The sequence below is a fragment of the Phyllobates terribilis genome, unplaced genomic scaffold (assembly GCF_046119375.1).
Source record: "Phyllobates terribilis strain yellow unplaced genomic scaffold, ASM4611937v1 Scaffold_186__1_contigs__length_3700242, whole genome shotgun sequence".
Classification (NCBI taxonomy): Eukaryota; Metazoa; Chordata; class Amphibia; order Anura; family Dendrobatidae; genus Phyllobates; species Phyllobates terribilis.
The window spans coordinates 2106071-2131778 of NW_027362946.1; the positions used below are offsets into that span (position 1 = coordinate 2106071).

Below are 25708 nucleotides of genomic sequence, written 5' to 3' on the forward strand. Positions count from 1 at the left end.
CAGACAACAAGCAATTTATTCCTTGGAGTCTGCAGCTGAATACGTTTCTCATAGACTTATCTTCCATACCACTAATTCTCGTCTCATTTTCCGACACTGGAATTGGCATCAGCAATACTGCAGGAGATATTCATTTCACGTGACATGAGAAATAACTACATGATGAGGCAACATCTTCTACTACAGCTCTAAAAACATATTTAGCCACAAATCGTCATTGAACACATCACCACCGGCTGTCTGTATGAATGTTTCCCGTCTTCCCCAGACTGTAATCTTCTATCAAGTTACAGCTCATGTCTGATTCACACACAGAAGTTTGAAGCTTTTATAAAAGCTGTTTTGATTGCACAAACACCGCGGACAGCAATTATTTGATACCAAAGTCTACGTGTACAGTGTATTATGAAGTTTATTTCTGGCCTTAGGCTTTCCAATATTACAAGAGAAAAAAAAAAGCAGATATTAAAATGTTTCAAAAGAAAATTGTCACCAACAATTCTTGTAAAAAGAAAAAACATGCAAAAAGCAGAAAACACATGTTATTATTTCTTAACACGTTAAACATTTTTTTGGGTTTTTGTTTTTATATGAACTCTTTTGGGCACCAGAACATACATGTACACAGCAAGGATGGCACAGATGCGGCTGCAACAAAATCCCTGGCAGCTTAACCACTTGCTCCTGCAAAAAGCAAACATGGCATCTAAGGTGTGACAGAGTTCGGCCCAATGCCCCTTCTTCCCCAAATGCTCAATAGTATGGGGCTGCCTAGTTCCTACAATACTTAAATGCTTAATAATGGTTTCTGGGCCTGCAATGTACGAAAGTCTATTAGGCCAGGCCAGAGGCAGAGTCCAATAAGTTACTTTTTAACGCCACCCTTAAATATTAGACTGTTGCATGAAAGCACTGATTTTGGGGGTTTTGGTTGACTACAAATGCAGTCAGTCATACAGACCACAGGAAAGCTGGAATATTTGTGAGTATGGGGGAGTCAGGAGAGATAGCTGTCTGCCAAATGACCGTTCAGCCAAAACGTATCTCATCTGTATGGGGCCGTTACTATTACACTGACAAGTGATAATACATGGCACAACAGTAGTACAGTGCATCACCTGAGAAATAAAAGGCTTGTATGTTGTATGATCGCACTAATGAGAGTTGTTTAAAAAAGTTTATAAAAAAGGTTTAAAAAAAGTTTTAAAGTGAAAATATCACAGTTTTAGCAAAAATAAATATTCGTCACTATAGGGAAAACATGCATATAATGGGAAAATGGAGAGGAAGGTCAGCTCACTGTTTATTCAATGCACTTTGTCTGAAGATCACCGCATGGAACCGCCCTGGTCAGGGACATTTCAGTAGAGAAAGGAGGAGAGATTAATTCTCCAGTATTGTCTATATTGTTAAAACCTCACATTTATTGTAAATTCATAAAAACTGTTGTGATGGCATACCACCAAGTGCCCACATATGAAACCAATGCTTATTCCTGATTTACAACATGTGAGTCTCTGTGATACTTTTATATCATTCCCTTTCAAACACTTGGGTGTCCATTGATTACTGAGTACTTCTCAGACAATTTGACCCTGTACTGTATGGAAGAAAATGATAATTGTCACAGTTTCACCCCTCACTGTGTCTGGGATGCAGTTACTGACAGCTCAGCTGTCCAATCTTGTACAGGGGCGTGCTGGAGCTGTCGGCACTTTGACAGCTCGGTGGTCCAATCTGGTTGAAACATCCCTGGTGGCGTGCTTGCATGGTGCACCACCTCCCACCATGCAAGACCGCAATCTTACCTGTCAGTCCATGCTGCACTCTTTGCTCCATTACCTGCTGTGTCCATGTCTCTTGTCTGATTGCTTAGGGCGTCGGCGTGGCTTTCTGCTTGTTTCTTATAGCTACTGTGTGCACAGTCCTAATGCGTCCCCAGCCTATTGCTGTGAGTCACTGGATACTTAAACCCCCTCCACCCAGTAGGAGGTGCCTGAGCAACACTTTCACTCAGTTTGTCTTTTGCAACTGAGGTGCCAGGTCCTGTCCTGACTCTAGTCTGTCTGCCACCCTGGGGACTGAGTACCCAGGGCCTTTTCCTGTACCTGTGACTTCTAGTCTGTTTCCGCCACCCTGGGGGCCGAGTACGCAGGGCCGCTACCTGTATCTCTGACTTCTAATCTGTTTCCGCCACCCTGGGGGCTGAGTTCCCAGGCTTGTTCCTGTACCTTGTTACCGGTTCAGTTCCTGTCTGAACAGTGTCCTAGCCCATTACTTATATCTATGTCCGTACCTTCCCTTTGCCTGCAGTGTCTGAACCTGCACCTAACTCCAACTTCTGTACTTCTGTTTGTGAGTGTTGTGTCCACTCGCTACTTCATTGTAAGTACCTTGTGTGTATCTGGTTCTGCTTGTCCCCTTTCCCTGCCTCCATATCTACCTCCTGTGTTCTAACCATCTTCCTGTATTTTCCAGTCTGTTCCATGTGAACAGAGCCCTGTCCTGTCTGCCTTCACCTTCTGCTCTGTTCTGCTTGTTCACCGCTCCGGTGGTTCCGCTCTGCTCCGCTTGTTTACCGCACCTGCGGTTCTGTTCTGCTCTGCTTGTTCACCGTGCCTGCGGTTTTGCTCCGCTCTGCTTGTTCACCGCGCCTGCGGTTTTGCTCCGCTCTGCTTGTTCACCGGGCCTGCGGTTTTGCTCTGCTCTGCTTGTTCACCGCACCTGCGGTTTTGCTCCGCTCTGCTTGTTCACCGCACCTATGGTTTTGCTCCGCTCTGCTTGTTCACCGCACCTGCGGTTTTGCTCAGCTCTGCTTGTTCACCGCACCTGCGGTTTTGCTCCGCTCTGCTTGTTCACCGCACCTGCGGTTTTGCTCCGCATTGCTTGTTCACCACACCTGCGGTTTTGCTCCGCTCTGCTTGTTCACCACACCTGCGGTTTTGCTCCGCTCTGCTTGTTCACCGCACCTGCGGTTTTGCTCCGCTCTGCTTGTTCACCGCACCTGCGGTTTTGCTCCGCTCTGCTTGTTCACCGCACCGGCGGTTTTGCTCCGCTCTGCTTGTTCACCGCACCTGCGGTTGTGCTCCACTCTGCTTGTTCACCACACCTGTGGTTGTGCTCCGCTGTGCTTGTTCACTGCACCTGCGGTTGTGCTCCGCTCTGCTTGTTCACCGCACCTGCGGTTTTGCTCCACTCTGCTTTTTCACCGCTCCTGCGGTACTGCTCCGCTCTGCTTGTTCACCGCACCTGCGGTTTTGCTCCGCTTGTACACCGCACCTGCGGTTGTGCTCCACTCTGCTTGTTCACCGCACCTGCCGTTTTGCTCTGCTCTGCTTGTTCACCGCACCTGCGGTTTTGCTCCGCTTGTACAGGGGCGTGCTGAAGCTGTCGGCAGTGGCTGTGACGTTAGTACCCTCTGATGTACAGTTGGTCTCTCCGGAATCTGTATTAGACCTCGCTGATAAATTTTCTGGAGAGAAAGACCAGTTTTGGGTCTTCAGGGAGAGCTGTAGGTTATTTTTTACCCTGCACCCCTGATCGTCAGGGGAAGAGTTCCAGCAGGTGGGAATAATCCTGTCCCTTCTGCAAAGGTGCCCTCAGACCTGGGCATTTTCCTTGTCCCCACAAGCCCCAGAACTGTTTTCTGTTGACACCTTCTTTGACAGTTTAGGACTGACATATGACGAACCCAAGAGGATCCAGGTCCCTGAGGCTAAGATCAAGGCGTCGCACAGCTGAGGACTACTGTACTGAGTTCTAGCAGTGGTCCACTGCAGTTCTGTGGAACAATGCAGGTCTCAGGTGCCAGTTCCACAAAGGCCTTTCCAAAACCCTTAAGAACGCCCTGGTCCTCCATGAAGCTCCTTGTTCCCTGGCGGAGGCCATGACCCAGGCCATACGAATGGACTGTAGAATCCATGAGAGACATGAGGAACACCAAGCTGCCCATTATATATCCCCGGAGCAGGTCTATTTACCGGAGGTGGAGCCATTGGAGATTAAAGTTGCCAATCTTCGTGTTGTAGACGTAGACAAGATCTCAGACTGCCTGTACTGTGGTCTCTCTGGACATTTTCTCAAGAATTGCCCTACTCGCCCTCAGGCTAGCAAACCATCAGGAGAACGTCTGAGTGTGGGTGATGGCCAAGGAGGTCACCCAGACTCCCAGGTACCTTTTTCTTCTAAAGTACTGATAAATACAGTGTTATGCTTTGAGAACCAGGTGTTATCAACATTGGCTTTCATTGACTGTGGGTCTGCTGCTAACTTTATTGATTCGGGACTGGTTCGGAAGTTAGGGTTAGGGACAGTTAGTTTAGGAAGACCCATGCAAATCTTCGCCCTTGACAAGACACCATTATCTAGGAATTTGATCAAGAAGGTAACAGTGGATTTCACGCTTCAAGTGGAAGCACTCCACTTTGAATCCTTCTCATGTTTTGTCTTGGATAATTTACCTGTTGGGTTGGTACTAGGGCTTCCATGGTTGCAGATTCACAATCCTGTTATTGATTGGTGTCAGAGGGAGATTGTTAAATGTGGCCCTAATTGTTGCAAGAAATCGCTAAAAACTGTACAAATATGCTCCTCTAGTCTGAAGGGTCTGCCGGGGTACCTGAAGGACTTTGGAGATGTGTTCTTGGAGAAAGAGACGGAGATACTACCTCCCCATCATCCTTATGATTGTGCTATTGATCTTATTCCTTGTGCCAAATTGCCTAAAGCTCTCCTTTACAATTTGTCTGGGTCTGAATGGGCAAGAGTATGCTAACAAAAGTTTACGGAAGGGTCATATCTGTCCTTCCTCCTCTCCGGTAGCTGCCGCTTTTTTCTATGTATAAAAGAAAGATGGGGGTCTCCGTCCTTGCCTTGATTTCCGAGAACTCAACAAAATCATGGTTAAAAACACGTACCCACTTCCACTCATCCACAACCTATATAATCAGCTTCTGGGGGCCATGGTGTTCTCTAAACTTGATCTTAGAGGGGCTTACAATTTGATACGCATCCGGGAGGGTGATTAGTGGAAAACAGCGTTTTTAAGGTCTGAGGGTCTCTTTGAAAACCTTGTCATTAGTGTTGAGCGAATTTGTTCAGCATTTCGGAGCCAATTTTTTGGCGCGAACAAGTCGGGACCCTGCACACGAACACAAATTTTAAATGCCAAACAAGTTAGCTCAACACTACTTGTCATGCCATTTGGGTTATTAAATGCACATGTCCGTGTTGTGTTACAAAGATTAAGTGAGAACTCTTTGTGTGCTAAATTAGAGAAATGTGTTTTTGAAAGGTACAGGCCATAATTGACTGGGTTCAGCTTTGTGATCTCAAGCCTTTGGAGCATTTTGTGGGATTCGCCAACTATTATAAGAAATTTATCAAGGGGTTTTCTCAGATTGTGTAACCTCTTACTGACCTTACATGTAAGGGGGCAAATCTCAAGGTGTGGTCACAGAGTGCTATCAGGGCTTTTGAAACATGAAAAGAGTGTTTCATGTCTCTTCCCATTCTGATCTAACCGGATCTCAAAGAGCCATTCATTGTAGAGGTGGATGCTTCGGAGGTCGGAGTGGGGGCGGTTTTGTCGCAGGGGTCCAAAACTCTGACTAACTTGCGTCTATGGGCTTTTTTGTCTAAAAAATTTTCGCCGGCGGAAAGAAGTTATGATGTTGGGAATCGTGAGTTACTTTCTGTAAAATTAGCCTTTGAGGAATGGAGGCATTTTTTGGAGGAGCGGTTTATCCAGTTACTGTGGTCACTGATCAGAAGAATCTAGCTTACATTGAATCAGCTAAAAGATAAACTCCCACAGAGGCATTACATTCAGACCGGGGTCTAAGAATGTGAAAGCTGACGCATTATCTCGTAGTCTCAATTCAGTTTCTCCTCCAGTACCTCCATCCTCCATAATTCCTCAGGGTATTGTAGTTTCTATGGTAACCTCAGAATTGGAAAAGGAGATCCATAACGCCCAGTCATTGGCTCCTCCCACCACTCCAGGATCTAAATCATTTGTGCCTGTGTACCTAAGATTGTGTGTGTTACAAGAATTTCATGATTCCGTCTTAAGTGGTCATCCTGGGGTTACTGCTACATGGAAAGTCATTGCCAGACTTTTTTGGTGGCTGTCCATGCATAATGATATCAAAGAGCAGCTATATTGCAGGCACCAAGGTTGTGCAGCGTCCCTCAACCCCAAGGACGCTGCACAACCTTGGTGCCAGCAATATAGCTGCTCTGTGGTACGTTTATCATCTTGTTACACCATGTTTTGCATTTTGCACTGTTAGGATATCTTTAACTCACAGCTTGCACTTTAGCACTTTATGGAAGTATAGTATTAATTTTATACCATATACATATAATATTAGGCATATATATGCAGTGGTTGATCCCTCATAGCATGGAGGTGCTTTTTATCTCTTTTCTATTTTGTGTCTGTGTATTTTATTAATAAAAATTTAATGTTTGCTGAATTAAATTTGGTCTCTGACTAATTTATCAGATTCTGGACCAAATTATTTGATATTTTTGGAAGGAATAAGTCATGTGCTAGACCTTTATACTGACCACACATATATTTATACCTGTAGATGAGATCCCCTCTGAGGCGTCGTTTTTCTAAGCTAAACAAGCTCAACTTTTTCAACCTCTCATCATATGAGAGGTCTACCATCCTACAGTGCTGGCCAAAAGTATTGGCACCCCTGCAATTCTGTCAGATAATACTCAGTTTCTTCCTGAAAATGATTGCAATCAGAAATTCTTTGGTATTATTCTCTTCATTTAATTTGTCTTCAATGAAAAAAACACAAAAAGAATTGTCCTAAAGCCAAATTGGATATAATTCCACACCAAATCTAAGAAAGGGGGGTGGACAAAAGTATTGGCACCCTTTGAAAAATCATGTGATGCTTCTCTAATTCGTGTAATTAACAGCACCTGTAACTTACCTGTGGCACCTAACAGGTGTTGGCAATAACTAAATCACACTTGCAGCCAGTTAACATGGATTAAAGTTGACTCAACCTCTGTCCTGTGTCCTTGTGTGTACCACATTGAGCATGGAGAAAAGAAAGAAGACCAAAGAACTGTCTGAGGACTTGAGAAACCAAATTGTGAGGAAGCATGAGCAATCTCAAGGCTACAAGTCCATCTCCAAAGACCTGAATGTTCCTGTGTCTTCCGTGCGCAGTGTCATCAAGAAGTTTAAAGCCCATGGCACTGTGGCTAACCTCCCTAGATGTGGACAGAAAAGAAAAATTGACGAGAGATTTCAACGCAAGATTGTGCGGATGGTGGATAAAGAACCTCGACTAACATCCAAACAAGTTCAAGCTGCCCTGCAGTCCGAGGGTACATCAGTGTCAACCCGTACTATCCGTCGACGTCTGAATGAAAAGGGACTGTATGGTAGGATACCCAGGAAGACCCCACTTCTTACCCTGAGACATAAAAAAGCCAGGCTGGAGTTTGCCAAAACTTACCTGAGAAAGCCTAAAACATTTTGGAAGAATGTTCTCTGGTCAGATGAGACAAAAGTAGAGCTTTTTGGGAAAAAGCATCAACATAGAGTGTACAGGAAAAAAAAAGAGGCATTCAAAGAAAAGAACACGGTCCCTACAGTCAAACATGGCGGAGGTTCCCTGATGTTTTGGGGTTGCTTTGCTGCCTCTGGCACTGGACTGCTTGACCGTGTGCATGGCATTATGAAGTCTGAAGACTACCAACACATTTTGCAGCATAATGTAGGGCCCAGTGTGAGAAAGCTGGGTATCCCTCAGAGGTCATGGGTCTTCCAGCAGGACAATGACCCAAAACACACTTCCAAAAGCACTATAAAATGGTTTTAGAGAAAGCACTGGAGACTTCTAAGGTGGCCAGCAATGAGTCCAGACCTAAATCCCATAGAACACCTGTGGAGAGTCTCAAAATGGCAGTTTGGAGAAGGCACCCTTCAAATATCAGGACCTGGAGCAGTTTGCCAAAGAAGAGTGGTCTACAATTCCAGCAGAGCATTGTAAGAAACTCATTGATGGTTACCGGAAGCGGTTGTTCGCAGTTATTTTGGCTAAAGGTTGTGCAACCAAGTATTAGGCTGAGGGTGCCAATACTTTTGTCCGGCCCTTTTTTGGAGTTTTGTGTGAAATGATCAATGATTTGATTTTTGCTTCATTCTCTTTTGTGTTTTTTCCTTGCAAGCAAATTAAATGAAGAGAATAAGACCAAAGAATTTGTGATTGCAATCATTTTCAGGAAGAAACTGAGTATTATCTGACAGAATTGCAGGGGTGCCAATACATTTGGCCAGCACTGTATATAATAATCTAGTTGCCCGCCTTTGAACTGACTCTAACTTCTGAATATCCTTTCTAAAATGTGGAGCCCAAAACTGGATCCCATATTCCAGATGTGGCCTCACCAGTGATTTATAAAGGGGTAACAATACGTTGGGATTGCAGGATTTTATTTCTCTTTTTATACACCCTAAAATCTTGTTTGCTTTTGCGGCTGCTGCTTGACATTGAGCACTGCTGCTCAGCTTACTTGTAACTAGAATACCCAAATCCTTCTCCTGTTCTGTAGTCCCGAGTATACTCCCACTTAATGTATATGCAGCATTAGGATTACTACATCCTAGGTGCATTACTCTACATTTATCTACATTAAACCTCATCTGCCAAGTGTTTGCCCATTCAGTCATCTTATCCAGATCGTTCTGCAATATCGTAATGTCAAGATCAGATTTTAATATCCTACATAGTTTGGTGTCGTCAGCAAAAACTGACACTTTATTCTCAATCCCATCCCCAAGGTCATTAATAAAGAGGTTAAAGAGAATTGGTCCTAGCACAGATTCCTGTAGCACCCCACTGCTGACTATGTCCTATTTAGAGAATGTACCATTTATGACGACTCTTTGTTTCCTATCATTTAGCCAATTCCTCACCCATCTACATATAGTTCCCCCAAGTCATTGCTTCTGTAGCTTCAGTATATGTGGTACAGTATCAAATGCCTTTGCAAAGTCCAGGTAAATCACATCAGCCGCATTACCAACATCCAGATTTGCACTTATCCCCTCATAGAACCCCAACATGTTGGTTAGACACAACTTATTTTTCATGAATCTGTGCTGATTATCATTTATCATATTATTCTCTGCAATATATCTCTGCAGGTCATCTCTTATGATGCCCTCAAAAACTATGCACACTACTGATGTCAGACTTACTGGACGGTAGTTACCTGGATCCACCTTCTTACCTTTCTTAAATATCGGTACCACATTAGCTATCCTCCAATCCTGTGGCACTACCCCTGTTACAAGAGTGTCTAAGAATACGAGATGCAGCGGTTTGTCAATTACTCCCAGCAAGCTCAATTCCCTCAGTATCCGTGGATGAATACCATCTGGTCCAGGGGATTTGACAATGTTTAATTTGCTCAGACGCAGGTGTACTTCTTTTGTGTTAAACTAGTTATATTAGGAGGTGAACTTTGATTTTTGCCCTCTTGAAAGAACCCTGAAACAGAATGTTTGAAGGTGAACACGTATGAAAAGTGTCTGCTTAATATCTCAGCCTTTTCTTTGTCCTCTATAATTATCTTGTTATTATTGTCTTTTAAGAGGCCAATACCATCTGATTTACTCTTTTTGGCATTGATGTATGTATAACATTTTTGGGAATTTAATGTCCCTGTCAATTTGTTTCTCTGTAGATAATTTTGCTAGGTTGATTTCTTTTTACATTTCTTATTTAGGTCTTTATACTACTGAAATGCTATTTCTATATTCTTGGCCTTCAAGATTTTGAATGCCCTTTGTTTTTGTCTTATTAAAATTTGTACTGTCTTATTTATCGATAATGGTTTCTTTTTATTCCTGGTTCCTTTTTATTCCAGGGTATAAATTTTCTACAGGAATCTAGTAGTATTTCCTTAAACATGCCCCATTTATATTCGGTATCCCCAGTTACCATGATATGGTCCCAGTCTACACAATTAAGCTCTTCCCTTTATTTGTTGAAATCAGCTTTCCTAAAGTTCCAGGTTTTAGCATTTTCGTTTTGAAATGTTTTATTAAATATTACATTGAAACTTATCATATTATGGTCGCTGTTTCCCAGATGCTCCCGGACCTCTAGATCTGAAATTGTATCTGGTCTATTTGACAGCACCAGATCCAGCAGATTACCGTACCTCCCCTGGTTGGTTCATCTACCAACTAAGAGAGGTAATTGTCCTGAACTGTGGATAAGAATTTGTAGCTTTAAGTACAACTGGAAGATTCTATGTCCCATTGAAAATCTGGATAGTTAAAATCCCCCATAATAAGGACCCTATTATTATTTGCTGCATTTTTAATTTGTTCCAATATTTCGTCCTCTAGAAGTTCAGCTATATTAGGAGGCTTGTAACAAACTCCACTTAGCAGCTTTCCAGTATTGCCATCCCCATGTACATTTACCCAAATTGACTCTACATTGTCGCAGCTTCTCCCAATGTTGTCATTGAGCACAGTTTTTAAGTTGGATCTTACGAAAATACACATCCCTCCACCATTTTTGTCTTTCCTGTCCTTTCTAAATGTAGCGTATCCCTCTATATTTGTCACCCAGTCATGGCTTTCATCCAGCCAGGTTTCTGTAATACCCACCACATCGTATTCTGTGACTGACATAAGAGTCTCCAGTTCAGCCATTTTGTTTGCAAGACTTCTTGCATTTGCCAGCAGACATTTAATACAATTAGCACATTCGCTACTCCTACTCGGCTCCCTACTTTCCTTGCGTATCCCAGCCCCCCTTAGATCCTCCATAGCCCCTACTCTGTCTACTCTATCTAACCCCATATAAGCATGACTACCCTCCCTCCCCCCAGATCTTAGTTTAAAAGCTTCCCCATCCGTCTGACCATTTTCCCTCCCCCAAAGCTGCACCTTCCCCATTAAGATGCAACCCATCCCTACCATAGAGCCTGTAGCCAACAGCGAAATCGGCACAGTTCTCCATGTAACCAAACCCTTCCTTCCTGCACTAATTTCTAAGCCACTTATTTATCTCCCTAAGCTCCCGATGTCTTTCTAGTGACGGAGGTGGCACCGGCAGTATTTGTGAAAACACCACTTTTGAGGTCCTGGTCTTCAGCTTCTTTCCTAGTTCCCTGTACTCATTTTTAAGGACCTTCCACCTCCCTCTAACTTTGTCATTAGTACCAATGTGTACCATGAACAGTGGGTTTTCCCCAGCCCCACCCAGCAATCTGTCTATCCGATCCGCAATATGTTGAACCCGAGCACCCGGGTTATGTTTTTGTGAAAAGTGTCTTGAAACCACAGACACGTTTAATGTTGTGGAATTGATTGCATCGGATAAATGTCCGCTAATATATTTCTTAGCGGACCTGACGTGCATCCTACATATTGTAGTTAACTCTCTATACACTCTATTTAATAGATGACCCCTATAGTGTTACAATTGATGAAACTGTGTATTGCAAATTGTTGTCCCGTTAGGTTTTCTTCAAATGTGTCAGTTTTATTAACATAGTTGCATGCTTTACAGGATGTATGTCCACATTTAAAAAAAACTTATAGGATAACCAAGTTACATTGCGTTTGATATTTGTTTCTTGAAAATAACTAGTTGAAAGTTTTCCGCCTAGTGTAGAAGCCTTTTTGAATACAAAACTCAAGCAAAATATGCAAAAGAATTTACAAAGTCTGGAGGATGGATCTCAGACATCAAAAAAACTAAGTTTGAAAGAGATATCAAAGACTACGAGTCAAATTCAATTTATACATGGAAATGAAACAAACCAAGAGCTACTGTTCTGAAATACAAGTCACACAATAAATTCAAAGGAAATAGAGGAGAGCGGAGGTCAGCTTCACAAATCCTAATGTGTCCATGGGTTCCTCTAATTATAATTCTCTGAGGACTTATCTGATGCATCAGTGGGATCAACTAAAGACAGATGGAACAAAATTTTTTTTCAAGTACTCCCCACAATTCAGCACAAAACAACAGAGACGGGCGGGCAGAAAGCACAAACGTGCCCGGACATGTGTGTTCCATGCCGGAGTGCATCATGGTCTCCTATCTGCGAATGCGCATGTCCGGAAGCATGCGTTCCACACTGGAGCGCATAATGGTTTTGGATTGCATTCCACCAACATAGGATTTTTCTATCTTTGAGATCAGCGTCATGGGAGACTAAAAACAAGTATTGCACATCCTTCCATCATGCAATAGGCATGTGGATATACTATATCACTACATAAGATATGGGATGATGGCCCACAGTATACTCCTAAATGGTCAAATTTTCTCTCTATTGCACAATTAGAGATACACAAGGATCACCACAGTTGTTAATTATGAAATAGTATAAGTGGAATATAATTGATAAGTAATAATTCTGATATAGAAGCTCAGATATCTCGATGAAGTACAACAATATGTGAACCCCATTCACAGGGAACTGAGTAGCAATGGGTAGAGTATACAATCCAAAAATATAATCCAGAATGGGTCTGTCTGTATTCACACAAAACAGGCATAGGAAATTTGCTCATTGAGTCCCTTAGGGGCCAGTGAAATCAGTCTAACAATCCACTCACTTTCTTTTTTGAGGATACATCTATTGTTATCACCTCGTCTCACAATGAGTTTAACCATCTCAATGATACAAAAGGAGATGTCTCCAGATTCACCTCGATGTACACTGTTTATGTGTCTCTCTAATGAGGTGTCCCAACCATGGCGTATGTCACCCAAATGCTCCCCCACCCTCCTCCTAGACTCCCACTTGATCTTGCCTACATAATCTAGGGGGCAGGTGCATGTGACCATATATACTAGTCCTGTGGTTTTACAGTTGGAATAATCCCACTGGAAAAAAAGATTTCAACCATGGAGGAGCTCTAGAACGATTTACATGGTCTCATCCAATTACATGTACAATGTTCTCCAAATCTAAAGAAACTGCAGATTCCTCTATCTAGCCAAGTCCCCTTGGGTGCAGGTTTTTTATAGAAATTATGCACTAAATGGTCCCTAATGGACCGACCCTTTCTGAAATAAAAATGGGCAATAAAAATGAAAAAAGCATATACAGAATGGGAGGAATAGAGCTAAGCAACAGTACATGTGAAAAAGACTTAGGTATACTAATAGATCATAGACTGAACATGAGTCAACAGTGTGATGCAGCAGCAAAAAAGGCAAATACAATTCTGGGATGTATTAACAGAAGCATACAGTCTAGATCACGTGAAGTCATTATCGGTCTTTACTCCTCTTTGGTCAGACCTCATCTGGAATACTGTGTACAGTTTTGGGCACCACATTTTAAAAAAGACATAGACAAACTGGAGCAAGTTCAGAGAAGAGCGACCAGAATGGTGACTGGTCTGCAAACCATGTCCTATGAGGAACGGTTGCAGGATTTGGGAATGTTTAGCTTGCAAAAAAGAAGACTGAGAGGAGACTTAATAGCTGTCTACAAATATGTCAAGGGCTGTCACATTGTAGAAGGATCATCTTTATTCTCATTTGCACAAGGAAAGACTAGAAGCAATGGGATGAAACTAAATGGGAGGAGACACAGATTAGATATTAGAAAAAACTTTTTGACAGTTAGGGTGATTAATGAGTGGAACAGGCTGCCACGAGAGGTGGTGAGTTCCCCTTCAATGGACGTCTTCAAACAGAGGCTGGACAGACATCTGTCTGAGATGATCTAGTGAATCCTGCTTTGAGCAGGGGGTTGGACCAGATGACCCAGGAGGTCCCTTCCAACTCTACCATTCTATGATTCTATGATTCTATGATTCTATGAAAGTTATTGTGAGAGTAGATCCCACTGCACCCCTCAGGTCCGGGACAGTCACAAGTATATCCCAGTGTTTTCTGAGGATATGAAAGATACAGTCACTCTGATTGTCATAAGTTTTTCTTACTCGTGTAGTTCAATATTTTTCTTGGTCTCTTGGTTAGGTATGGAGGAGTGTGTGTCTCTCCCATTTTTCTGCAAACGATGATGTGAAATCCAAAATGTACCAGGAGTACCCTTTTTCCCTGAATCTGGTGTTCAGGTCTATTGCCTGTATATTAAAATCTGTGACATTATGGCAGTACCTTCTCAACCATAAAAATTGGCCCTTGGGTATTCCTCTTTTTATGGGGATAGGGTGGTGGCTATCCCACTTCAATAGTTTATTAGTGCTTGTAGGTTTATGGTAGATGAGTGTTCCTAGGGTCCCATTCCAATCTTTCTTGATTAGTACATCCAAGAACGGCAACTGGTAATAATTAAACTCTGATATAAATCTCAGGCCCAGTCTATAAATATTGAGTTCCCTGACAAATTCAAAACATTGTTCACTCTTCCCAGACCAGATGATAAAAATGTAGTCAGTATATTTATATCATACCCCAATATATGGATGTCATCACTTATGATCATCCCTGAATATTGTGTTTTCCTCCCACCAGCCCAGGAATAGGTTAGCATATGAGGGGGCACAGAGGCTCCCCATCGCAGTACCCCTGAGCTGGGGGAAGTACTTACTGTCAAAAGAAAGACGTTATAAGTAAGAGTGAATTTTAGAAGATCCTCCATGAAGTCATTATGTCTGCTACACTCTATTGATGTCGATTTCAATAAACGTTTTACCCCTCTGATACCATCCTCATGCAGTATATTACTGTACAAAGCCTCGATATCTAGTAAGGCCTGCTCCCCTACATGCAAGTATACATGCTCGAGGGTCTACATGTAGGGGAGCAGGCAGAGGGAAAACCAACTCCAGAGGGATTATTCCAACTGTAAAACCTCAAGACTTATTCCAACTGCAGGACCTCAGGGAGCATTATACTGTGTGGGGGCATCATACATACTGCATAAGGGGCATAATGGGGGCATTACACTGTGGGGGCATCATACATCCTGCATAAGGGGCATAATGGGGGCATTACACTGTGTGGGGGCATCATACATCCTGCATAAGGGGCATAATGGGGGCATTACACTGTGTGGGGGCATCATACATCCTGCATAAGGGACATAATGGGGGCATTACACTGTGGGGGCATCATACATCCTGCATAAGGGGCATAATGGGGGCATTACACTATGTGGGGGCATCATACATCCTGCATAAGGGGCATAATGGGGGCATTACACTGTGTGGGGGCATCATACATCCTGCATAAGGGGCATAATGGGGGCATTACACTGTGGGGGCATCAAGGGGGCATTACACTGTGTGGGGGCATCATACATACTGCATAAGGGGTATAATGGGGGCATTACACTGTGGGGCCAGTAAAGGGGTCCTGTACTATGAGAACAATACGTTTCCTCCCTTCCTGCCTCCATAGTTGGGTCGTATGTATCTATTACAGGAAACAGAACAAAAACCTTATGATTCTTATAAAGGGGCAACACAAGACCCCAAAAGAGTCTTGGTGCTGAAGGGGTTAATGCCCCCTGCGCCCAGTAATGGGGTCTCCACATACCTCCACCTGCAGAGCCGCCACCACATATATGGCTGTTCTGTGCGCACAGGACCTGTGATGAGGTCACAGGAGGGGAGGAGTCAGGGGTCACATGATCAGGGGCCTCAGTGGATGCAGGACTCTGCTGTGCTGGTTGTCATGGTGCTGGATGGATACTCCGGACCCCCGGCGTGTTAGGGCCAGACGGGTTCTTTGTCCCTGGAGCTTCTCTGCTCGGTATAATGAGACTCTGATCTTGTTCTTATAAAGAGGGTTGGAGTAAAATAGAAGCTGCCTGAATATGAGGACCTTGTCTGATCTCTATGTCCTTGTGTACAGAGCTATGGAGATAGCGCTATTCTCTGTATAATAGATGTGATGTCTCTGGAGCCCTAATATTCCTGTACAGGGGTCTCTGTAGAGATAATCTTACCCCAGCATTATGGATTGGGAGAAAGGAGAAAGCGGATTGGTGACATTTTATTGTAATTTCCCTTTAAAAAAAAACAAAACCTGTAATAAAAAATAACTGATTAAAAAAAGTGGTTCATTTTCCCCCATTTTGTCTGTGGGAGGTAAAGAGCCGAGGCTGAAGATGCTTTATCTCCAGAAGTCTACAAAAGAGGGAGGATTGGCAGCTCCGAATGTCCTTGTCTATTTTGGGATTATGAGTTAGGAAAAGGGGCAGGAGAACATTTTCGATTTTGTTTTGGGGGCAATAGATGTAATATTTGTCCATATAGTGTAAATATATGAATATAGTTAGGTCCAGAAATATTTGGACAGTGACTGAATCTTTGTGATTTCAGCTCTGCAGCCTACTTATTAGGATTTAAAATGAAACAACTGAGATACAATAGAACGGGAGACTTTCAGGTTTAATTAAATCAGTTCAACAAAAATATCCTGTGAAATGTTTAGGAATTGCAACCATTTTTCTACGAACCCTCCTCATTTCAGCAGCTCAAAAGTAATTGGACAAATTAACTTTACCATAAATACAATGTTCATGTTTAATACTTTAAAAGACCCAAGATAAAAACATAGTAAGTAAATACTCTTGCAGTAAATGAACAACAACAGTGAGTGCATGAAAATAATATAAGGTGCTTAGTTAACATAATTTTGATCAAAAAAATGTAAAAGACATCCCACCACGCCTCGGTGACCCTATTCGGGACGGTCCTAACCTCTAATATTAAAACCTTACCATTTGTCAAGTAGAGTGTACGTGGATAAGGACTGAGAAGTACCGAGACCCGGCTAATTGTCACCCAGCCATGGGAAACTGCATGAATATATTGTCCAGCTCAAAGAAAAGGCAGGCATGTTTAATACTTTGAAGAGAATCCTTTGCAGCAATGATGGCCTGAAGTCTGGAAGCCATGGATGTCAAAGGCTGGGTTTCCTCCTTTGTGAGGCTTTGCCTCCTTCACTGCAGTGACTTCAGTTATTGCTTGTTTGTGGGTCTTTCTGCCTTATGTTTTGTCTACGGCCTGTGAAATGCAGCTCGATGGGGTTGAGATCTGGTGACTGACCCGACCATTGCAGAATATTCCACTTATTTGCCTTAACCCCTTTACCCCCGAAGGTGGTTTGCACATTAATGACTGGACCAGTTTTTACAATTCTGACCACTGTCACTTTATGAGGTAATTACTCTGGAACGCTTCAATGGATCCCACTGATTCTGAGACTGTTTTTTCGTGACATATTGTACTTCATGATTGTGGAAAAATTTCTTCGATATCACTTGCGTTACTTTGTTAAAAAATCGGAAATTTGGTGAAAATTTAGCAATTTTCAAACTTTGAATTTTCATGCCCTTAAATCAGAGAGATATGTCACACAAAGTGATGAGCGAGTATGTTCGGTTAACCCTTTCGGCGAGTATTCTCGGGTGAGTACTGAGTATTTTCAGTGTACTCGGTGATATATTTGAATCACTCCCGTGTGCATGATTTGCGATTGTTTGACAGCTTTAATACATGTGAGGAATGCGAAAGAAATAAGCATTCCTCACATGTATTAAAGCTGTCAAACAGTTTGATGTAGGTATATTTCCTCTCCCACAATTAATTCAGCTTCACACAGACAGAGGCTGGAGGAGGAGTTGCAAGTGTCAGCAGGGGAGACATGCAGCTCTGCTATATCTAGTTCTTCAATAGCACTGGCACAGTTCACCACCTCAGATGAACCAGCATCAGGCAACTTGCTTAGAGATATGCTGGTGGCAGAAGTTCTATGCAGAAGGACTTTACCACTTTATTATTGACTATTAGTGATGAGCGAGTATGTTCGGTTAACCCTTTCGCCGAGTATGCTCGGCCGAGCACCGAGTATTTATAGAATGCTCGGGCTTTAAGTTTTCGTTGCTCCATGAACATGATTTGCAACTGTTTGACAGATTTAATACATGTGAGGAATGCTGGAAAAACAGGCATTCCTCACATGTATTAAATCTGTCAAACAATGGCAAACCATGTTCACGGAGCGACGAAAACTTACAGCCCGAGCATTCTATAAATACTCGGTGCTCGGCCGAGCATACTCGGCGAAAGGGTTAACCGAACATACTCGCTCATCACTATTGACTATACAAACTGTAACTAAGGAACTAGATAAGAGAGTATCTCACATGGAAAATAAAATGGCAGCCTTTGCGAAATCACACAACAAGCTGATAGCTGCACATAATGAACTCTCAGATGAATTGTAAGCAATACAAACTAAACTAGTGGATTTAGAGGAAACAATGTAAAATTGCGAGGGATACCAGAAGATGTGCCTCCTCGAGAACTGGAGATTCCTTCAAGGTCTGATTTAAAGAAGTGCTGGCTCCAGCTCTAATGGGGTTAATCGACAACTTCCTGTCTCCTGACTTCCTGTGTTCTAATACTATAACATAGTAACATAGTAACATAGTTTGTAAAGCCGAATAAAGACTTGCGTCCATCAAGTTCGACCTGTTAGTTCTGTAATTGCTAAAGTTGATCCAGAGGAGGGCAAAAACCCCAAATGATTTAGCCAATCTTCACCTGAGGAAAAATTCCCTCCCGACTCTGAAACCAGCAGTCAGAATAAATCCCTGTATCAACCTACTATTTTATTTTATTTTTAAGTATATGCTGAAATCTGCCTGGTATCTAGAAATGCATCCAGTCCCCGCTTGAACTGGTGTAGTGAATCCGACATTACCGTCTCCTCACTCAGTGAATTCCATATTCTCACTGCTCTTACCGTAAAGAACCCCTTCCTATGCTGGTGCTGAAACCTTTTCTCTTCCAGTCTTAGTGAATGCCCTCTTGTTACCGTAATATTCCTCCTTTTGAACAAATCCCTGGCAAGGTCTCTATACTGTCCCCTAACATATTTGTACACATTTATTATGTCCCCCCTCAACCTTCTCTTTTCCAGGCTGAATAGTCCTAGTTTTGCCAACCTCTCTGGGTATTGCAGTCCCTCCATTCCCTTTATTAATTTTGTTGCCCTCCTTTGTACCTTTTCAAGCTCGTTTATATCCTTTCTATATATTGGGGCCCATAACTGAGCACAGTATTCCAAGTGTGGTCTGACCAGTGCTTTGTACAGTGGAAGAACAATGTTCTCATCCTTTGCAGCTATACCTCTTCTGATACATCCCATTACCCTGTTTGCCCTTACAGCAGCGGCCTGACTTTGGGCACTCCAATTTAGTTTGCTATCAATCAAGATGCCCAAGTCCTTCTCCATCTCTGAATTCCCCAATGATTTCCCATTCAGTGAGTACTGGTGACTTCCATTTTTCCTTCCCATATGTATGACCTTACATTTCTCCTCAATAAACCTCATTTGCCATTTAATGCTCCACCTACCCAGCTTATCCAAATCCCTCTGTAGGTCTGCACTGTCCTCTTTTGTATTAATTGTTTTACATAACTTTGTGTCATCTGCAAATATTGATATTTTACTATTTATCCCGTTGACTATGTCGTTAATAAAGATATTAAATAACATTGGGCCTAGTACAGACCCCTGTGGTACCCCACTAGTGACGCTTACCCAATACCCACTTGCAGACATTTTCCCCCAGCCCCATCATTCTCATTTTGTATACCAACCTATTATGTGGCACGCTATCGAACGCTTTTGAGAAGTCGAGATACACGACATCCACTGGTTCCCCCTGATCTACTCGAGAGCCAACCTCCTCGTAGAAGTCAATCAGGTTTGTTTGGCAGGAGCGATTCCTCATGAATCCATGTTGGTTCGGGATTAAAAGATTATTAGCATCAAGATGCTCCGTAATTGCCTCTTTAATGAAGCTTTCAAAAATTTTGCCCACAACGGACGTCAGACTCACCGGCCGATAGTTTCCAGCGTCACTTTTCGCTCCCTTTTTGAATATTGGCACTACATTCGCCTGTCGCCAATCAAGTGGCACAGACCCAGTCTCAACAGAGTCCTTAAATATAAGATATAACGGTCTGTCTATCACATTACTTAGTTCCCTTAGTACCCGTGGGTGTATGCCATCAGGTCCTGGTGATTTGTTTATTTTAATGTTACTGAGGCGTTTCTGTACCCCAGCGTGGGTTAGATTTGTCATACTTAGTGGAGGATTAAGTTTGTCACTTCTCATTTCTCCTGTTAGTTCTATTTCCTTTGTGAAAGTTGTCGAAAATAAATTATTTAATAGATTAGCTTTATCCTCATCTTTCTCTATGATTTTGCCTTCCTCACTTTTTATCGGTCCAATATTATCCGATTTAATCCTTTTACTATTTATATACGTAAAGAACAGTTTGGGATTTGATCTACTTTCCCTAGCAATACGTCTCTCTGTTTCCTCCTTCGCTATTTTTATTTGTTTTTTGCAGGTTCTCGTTTTTTCCTTGTAACACTTTAGTGCCTCCTTACTGTTTTCCTGTTTTAATCTCTTGAATGCCTCTTTTTCGCTATTTAACGCCCCTTTTACGTTCTTGTTCAACCATATTGGTTTCCTCTTATTTCTGGCCCTTTTATTCCCATACGGTATATACCTCTCGCACTGAGTATTCAGAATTCTTTTGAAGGTTTCCCATTTACTATTCGAATTCCTTTGATTAAGAACTTTGTCCCAGTCAATAAGTTAAAGGCTTTCTTTCAGCTGATCAAACTTCGCCCTCCTAAAGTTTAATGTTTTTGTTGTTCCCTTATTGATAACCCTACTGAAGGGCATTTTGAAGTCGATAATATTATGGTCGCTATTACCTAGGTGCCCCCCTATCTGTACCTCAGTTATTCTATCAGGCCTATTAGTCAATATTAAGTCCAACACGGCCTTCCCTCTCGTTGGTTCCTGCACTAGTTGGGAGAGATAATTATCCTTAATATTTGTCAAGAACCTTTTTCCTTTCTGAGATCTACAGGTTTCTGTTTCCCAGTCAATATCCAGGTAGTTGAAGTCTCCCATAACAATCACTTCATTATGTTTTGCTACTTTGTCTATTTGTCCTAATAGCAGATTCTCATTCTCCTCTGTTATATTTGGTGGCTTATAGCAGACCCCCAGTAATATTTTATTATTATTTTTTGCCCCCTCTATTTCTACCCACATGGACTCGACCCCCTCTTCTCCCTCTCCTATATCTTCCCTTAGTCTGGGTTTTAGACATGACTTTACATATAAGCAGACTCCTCTGCCTTTCCCCTGTTTCCGGTCCCTTCTAAATAAACTATAATCTAATAAATTTACCGCCCAGTCGTAGCTATCGTCTAGCCAAGTCTCTGTTATACCTATGATGTCATACCTCTCCTCCGATATAAGCGCCCGCAGCTCATCCGCCTTATTGGTCAGGCTTCTTGCGTTGGTCAGCATGCAAGATAAAACTTTGGGGTTATTTAGCATTCTATTCTTCTCTAACGATCTAACTGTACTATCCCCACCCCCCTCTCCACCCTCATTATATTCACTTCTCCCCTTCCCCCTTGCTTGCCTCACATCCCACCTATTTCCTTGGTTTCTCCCCCCCCGTCTCTAGTTTAAAAACTCCTCCAACCTATTAGCCATCTTCTGCCCCAGCACCGCTGCACCCTCCCCATTGAGGTGCAGCCCGTCCCTACGGTAGAGCCTGTAGCCGACCGCGAAGTCGGCCCAGTTCTCCATGAACCAAAACCCTTCTGCCTTGCACCAACTCTTTAGCCACTTATTCACCTCCCTAACTTCCCGTTGGCACTCCTGTGTGGCTCGCGGGATTGGTAGTATTTCTGAGAAAACTACCTTGGAGGTCCTTGCCCTAAGCTTCCTACCTAGGTCCCTGAAATCATTTTTAAGGACCCTCCATCTACCACTCACTTTGTCATTGGTGCCGATGTGGACCATGACCGCTGGGTCTTCGCCAGCCCCACCCAGTAACCTGTCAACCCGATCCGCGATGTGCCGGACTCGAGCGCCAGGGAGGCAGCACACCATTCGGCGATCCCGGTCTTTGTGACAGATTGCCCTGTCTGTCCCCCTAATAATAGAGTCACCCACTACCAGGACCTGTCTTGCCTGCCCTACACTTCCCCCCTCCCCCTCATTACTGGAGCATACACTCCCCCGGCGGTCAGAGGATCTGTCGTGCTCCAATAATGCCGGTTCTGAACCAGCCTTCCTATACTTCTTCCCTCTATACCTCCTAACTGTTATCCAGCTCCCTGCCTGTTCAGCCTGCACTTCCCCTCTATGCTCCACCCCCAGTATTGACCCATTGAGTGTCTGCTCGGTGAGCAGCAAACTCCGTTCCATGTTGTCGATGCTCCTCAGTACCGCTATCTGAGCACTTAGATCCAGAATTTGGACTTCCAAGTGCACGATATGCTCACATCTCTCGCAGCAGTATGGATCCTCGAGCGGTTGCTCACGGAATGCATACATTGCGCAAGATGTACACTGCACAGCTCCGGCCAACATGGACGTCATTCTAAATATGGGGATACAGTCAGTATATATATACAAGTACAAAACACAATTATTTATATATAGGTGTATGGACGGGGATCAATTAGGGATGTGCAAGTGTATCAATTAGATATCGGCGGGGGATCAGTTAAGTATGGACGGGGGATCAATTAAGTATCAAGTATGGATGGGGGAATCAGCTAAGTAGGTCAGGTGGATTAATTAAGTGAAAAGTAAAGTAAAGAAAGAATGAAATACAGTCAGCAATTCAGTCCTAAGTCCTCCCTTCCAAACTCCCTGAATCCAAAGTCACTGAAAAACAAGTCACACACTTACTTTCGTTCGCACTTACGCTCCGGACACAAAACTAAGAGATTTAAAAAGTTTTTTTTTTTCCTTTTCCAGCAATGTACCCTTCACCTCAATGCACTTCCAAAGGACTTGATGCCCAACCAGCTGCCCCTTATAAACCCTTAATTATGACCCCTTCCCCTTAATTAACCCCTTGTGAGTAAATCTACACCTCAGGATTTTAGTGCAATGTAGTTAACCCTTAAATACACAGGTAGTAAACTAAGAAACTAAAACTGTAGTGAGAAATTAGATTTTAAAAAGCCCAATAAATCTAAACAGGTAGAAAAGCACTCAGCAGGTCACAATGCAGCACTCACCGCAATTCACACAGGTATTTTCTGCAGGATTCCCAATACCTCTTCACTGAAAAACAAGTCACACACTTACTTTCGTTCGCACTTACGCTCCGGACACACGCAGCTCGTTCACACTCGCAAACTAAGAGATTTAAAGAGTTTTTTTTTTTTTTTTTTTTTCCTTTTCCAGCAATGTACCCTTCACCTCAGTGCACTTCCAAAGGTTCCATCATGCATTGCACTGGCCTGTAAGCCAGCACCTAGCACACCCACCCTCCTCACCCTCCTCTATCTTCAATCTGTAGCATCTTATTGTGACACAAGCAACTATGGCTGAGGAGACATCACATCAGTGTCACAAGCTCCAGCACCAAGGACGGCACAGCCATGGTAATAAAGCTTTTATCTTTTGCTCTTTGTGATATATTTCATAGTATATATAGATTAGTATAGATATGTGATATAGAGAGATCTCACTGTACATATGTCTCATATAAGTAAATGCACACTACATATGTGGGTATATATGTCAATCTACATATACTTGTGTGCATATTATATGTGTGTGTATTTTACACCATAAGGGCTCATAAACAGGAGAGACCCCTGTTTCAGAAACGGTATATGGGCCCTTTGCAGTACAAGGGTATGTGCACCCTATCAGTATTCGCTGTGTGCAATCCGCAGCGGCCAGATGTTACAGCATAGTGGATGGGATTTCAAGAAATCTTATGCCCACTATGCGTCTCTGTGCACATGCGGATCACCCGCGGACACGGACATGCGGCGTGTCTTTCCAGACCGCTGCATAACAATTTCTCTTGCGGAGCCGCTGGTCTATCACTACAATGTATTGGATGCAGTGAATCTGCATGGTTCAATGAACACAATGAACATAAAGTATACTGCGTTCAAATCACTGACAGTACAGATGGTGTGCACATACCCTTACAGCTCATCATAATGCACAATTCCACCTTCTCTGGAGGTAGAAATGACCCCCCCCCCCCCTTGCCACTTGGCTGCACAGATTGCACCAGTGTTATGTCAACCCTGATATACATACACAAATATATATATTTTTATGTGTATGTATGTAAGTAAAAAAATTGTTATTCATATACATATATTATACACTTGAATATTTTGATGCAGCGTCAGATATGTTTATATATATATATATATATATATATATATATATATATATATACAGTACAGACCAAAAGTTTGGACACACCTTCTCATTTAAAGATTTTTCTGTATTTTCATGACTATGAAAATTGTACATCCACACTGAAGGCATCAAAACTATGAATTAACACATGTGGAATTATATACTTAACAAAAAAGTGTGAAACAACTGAAAATATGTCTTATATTCTAGGTTCTTCAAAGTAGCCACCTTTTGCTTTGATGACTGCTTTGCACACTCTTGGCATTCTCTTGATGAGCTTCAAGAGGTAGTCACCGGAAATGGTTTTCACTTCACAGGTGTGCCCTGTAAGGTTTAATAAGTGGGATTTCTTGCCTTATAAATGGGGTTGGGACCATCAGTTGTGTTGTGCAGAAGTCTGGTGGATACACAGCTGATAGTCCTACTGAATAGACTGTTAGAATTTGTATTATGGCAAGAAAAAAGCAGCTAAGTAAAGAAAAACGAGTGGCCATCATTACTTTAAGAAATGAAGGTCAGTCAGTCCGAAAAATTGGGAAAAATTTGAAAGTGTCCCCAAGTGCAGTTGCAAAAACCAGATGGTGTCACTGTGCATCGGTTTAGCTGGCGGGAAGCACCCCAATTCTGGCCATTATGTAACGGGACCCGTGCTACATGAAATTATGTAACTTCCTGCATGAGTATTTATCCATCTTTCGCTGGATCTTTTATGCCGAAGGGGGGACTTGGCCACACACGCCCCTGTGATGACCTCACATGGGCTTGGCTCTAGCCTTCATGGTTTTATTAAAATATCTTATTTCTGCGATAACTCCTCGCTGGTTGATTGCAGAAGTTAGCAAGTGATGCCATATTTTTTATTACGAATTTACCTTTCTTTAGAGACTACACATGGCATATCTGTGACTGTTATTTTTGTACTTTTGCATTATAGCTCACCAGCGGGGTGTGCAGATACTGAAACATATGCGTATTGTTCCTTAGCTAACCCCACTGCTAAAAATGTGTCCCATTGCAATCGGTATTATAGAAACCCCAATATTCCATATTTCATGTCGGTGCCGGCGAGACTGCAGATTTCTGTTGAGCAAAAAGACTTTCAAAATGAGGGTGACCCTGCTATTGTGTGAAGTGTGAAAGAATTCCTTTGAAACTCAAAGGAGCTGTATCCTCCTCACCAAGGTGTCTATTCATCAACTCTGTCTTTCCATTTGATGTGCTAATTAGCCTGGACACTTGGTGGCTTCTGCTATTTGCATATGAGCAACTGGTTATAACTCTTTTGACAAATAGTATAGTGGAGGGAGGAGAGAGAAATTTTCTATGACAATATATATAAAACTATATATGAACTTTGAAGGGTTTGTCCACTATTCTAACAGCCACTTCTTAGTCTGTATGTTTACTCAATTCCAGTGCCTGCACGTTCCAATGGTGTCGGCACTGTGTCTCTCCCAGCGATTGCGTCACA

At 42.6% G+C, this 25708-nt stretch overlaps 1 protein-coding gene across 1 annotated transcript in view; it reads right to left on the reverse strand.

The window, feature by feature from the left end:
* The window catches only part of LOC141212801 (uncharacterized), a 330767-nt gene extending 315176 nt beyond the window's left edge, over window positions 1-15591 (reverse strand). The window contains exon 1 of the mRNA XM_073665108.1: window positions 15531-15591. The gene's annotated coding sequence lies outside the window, so the exon portion shown is untranslated. The remainder of the gene's footprint in view (window positions 1-15530) is intronic.
* Window positions 15592-25708: the final 10117 nt, after the last annotated feature.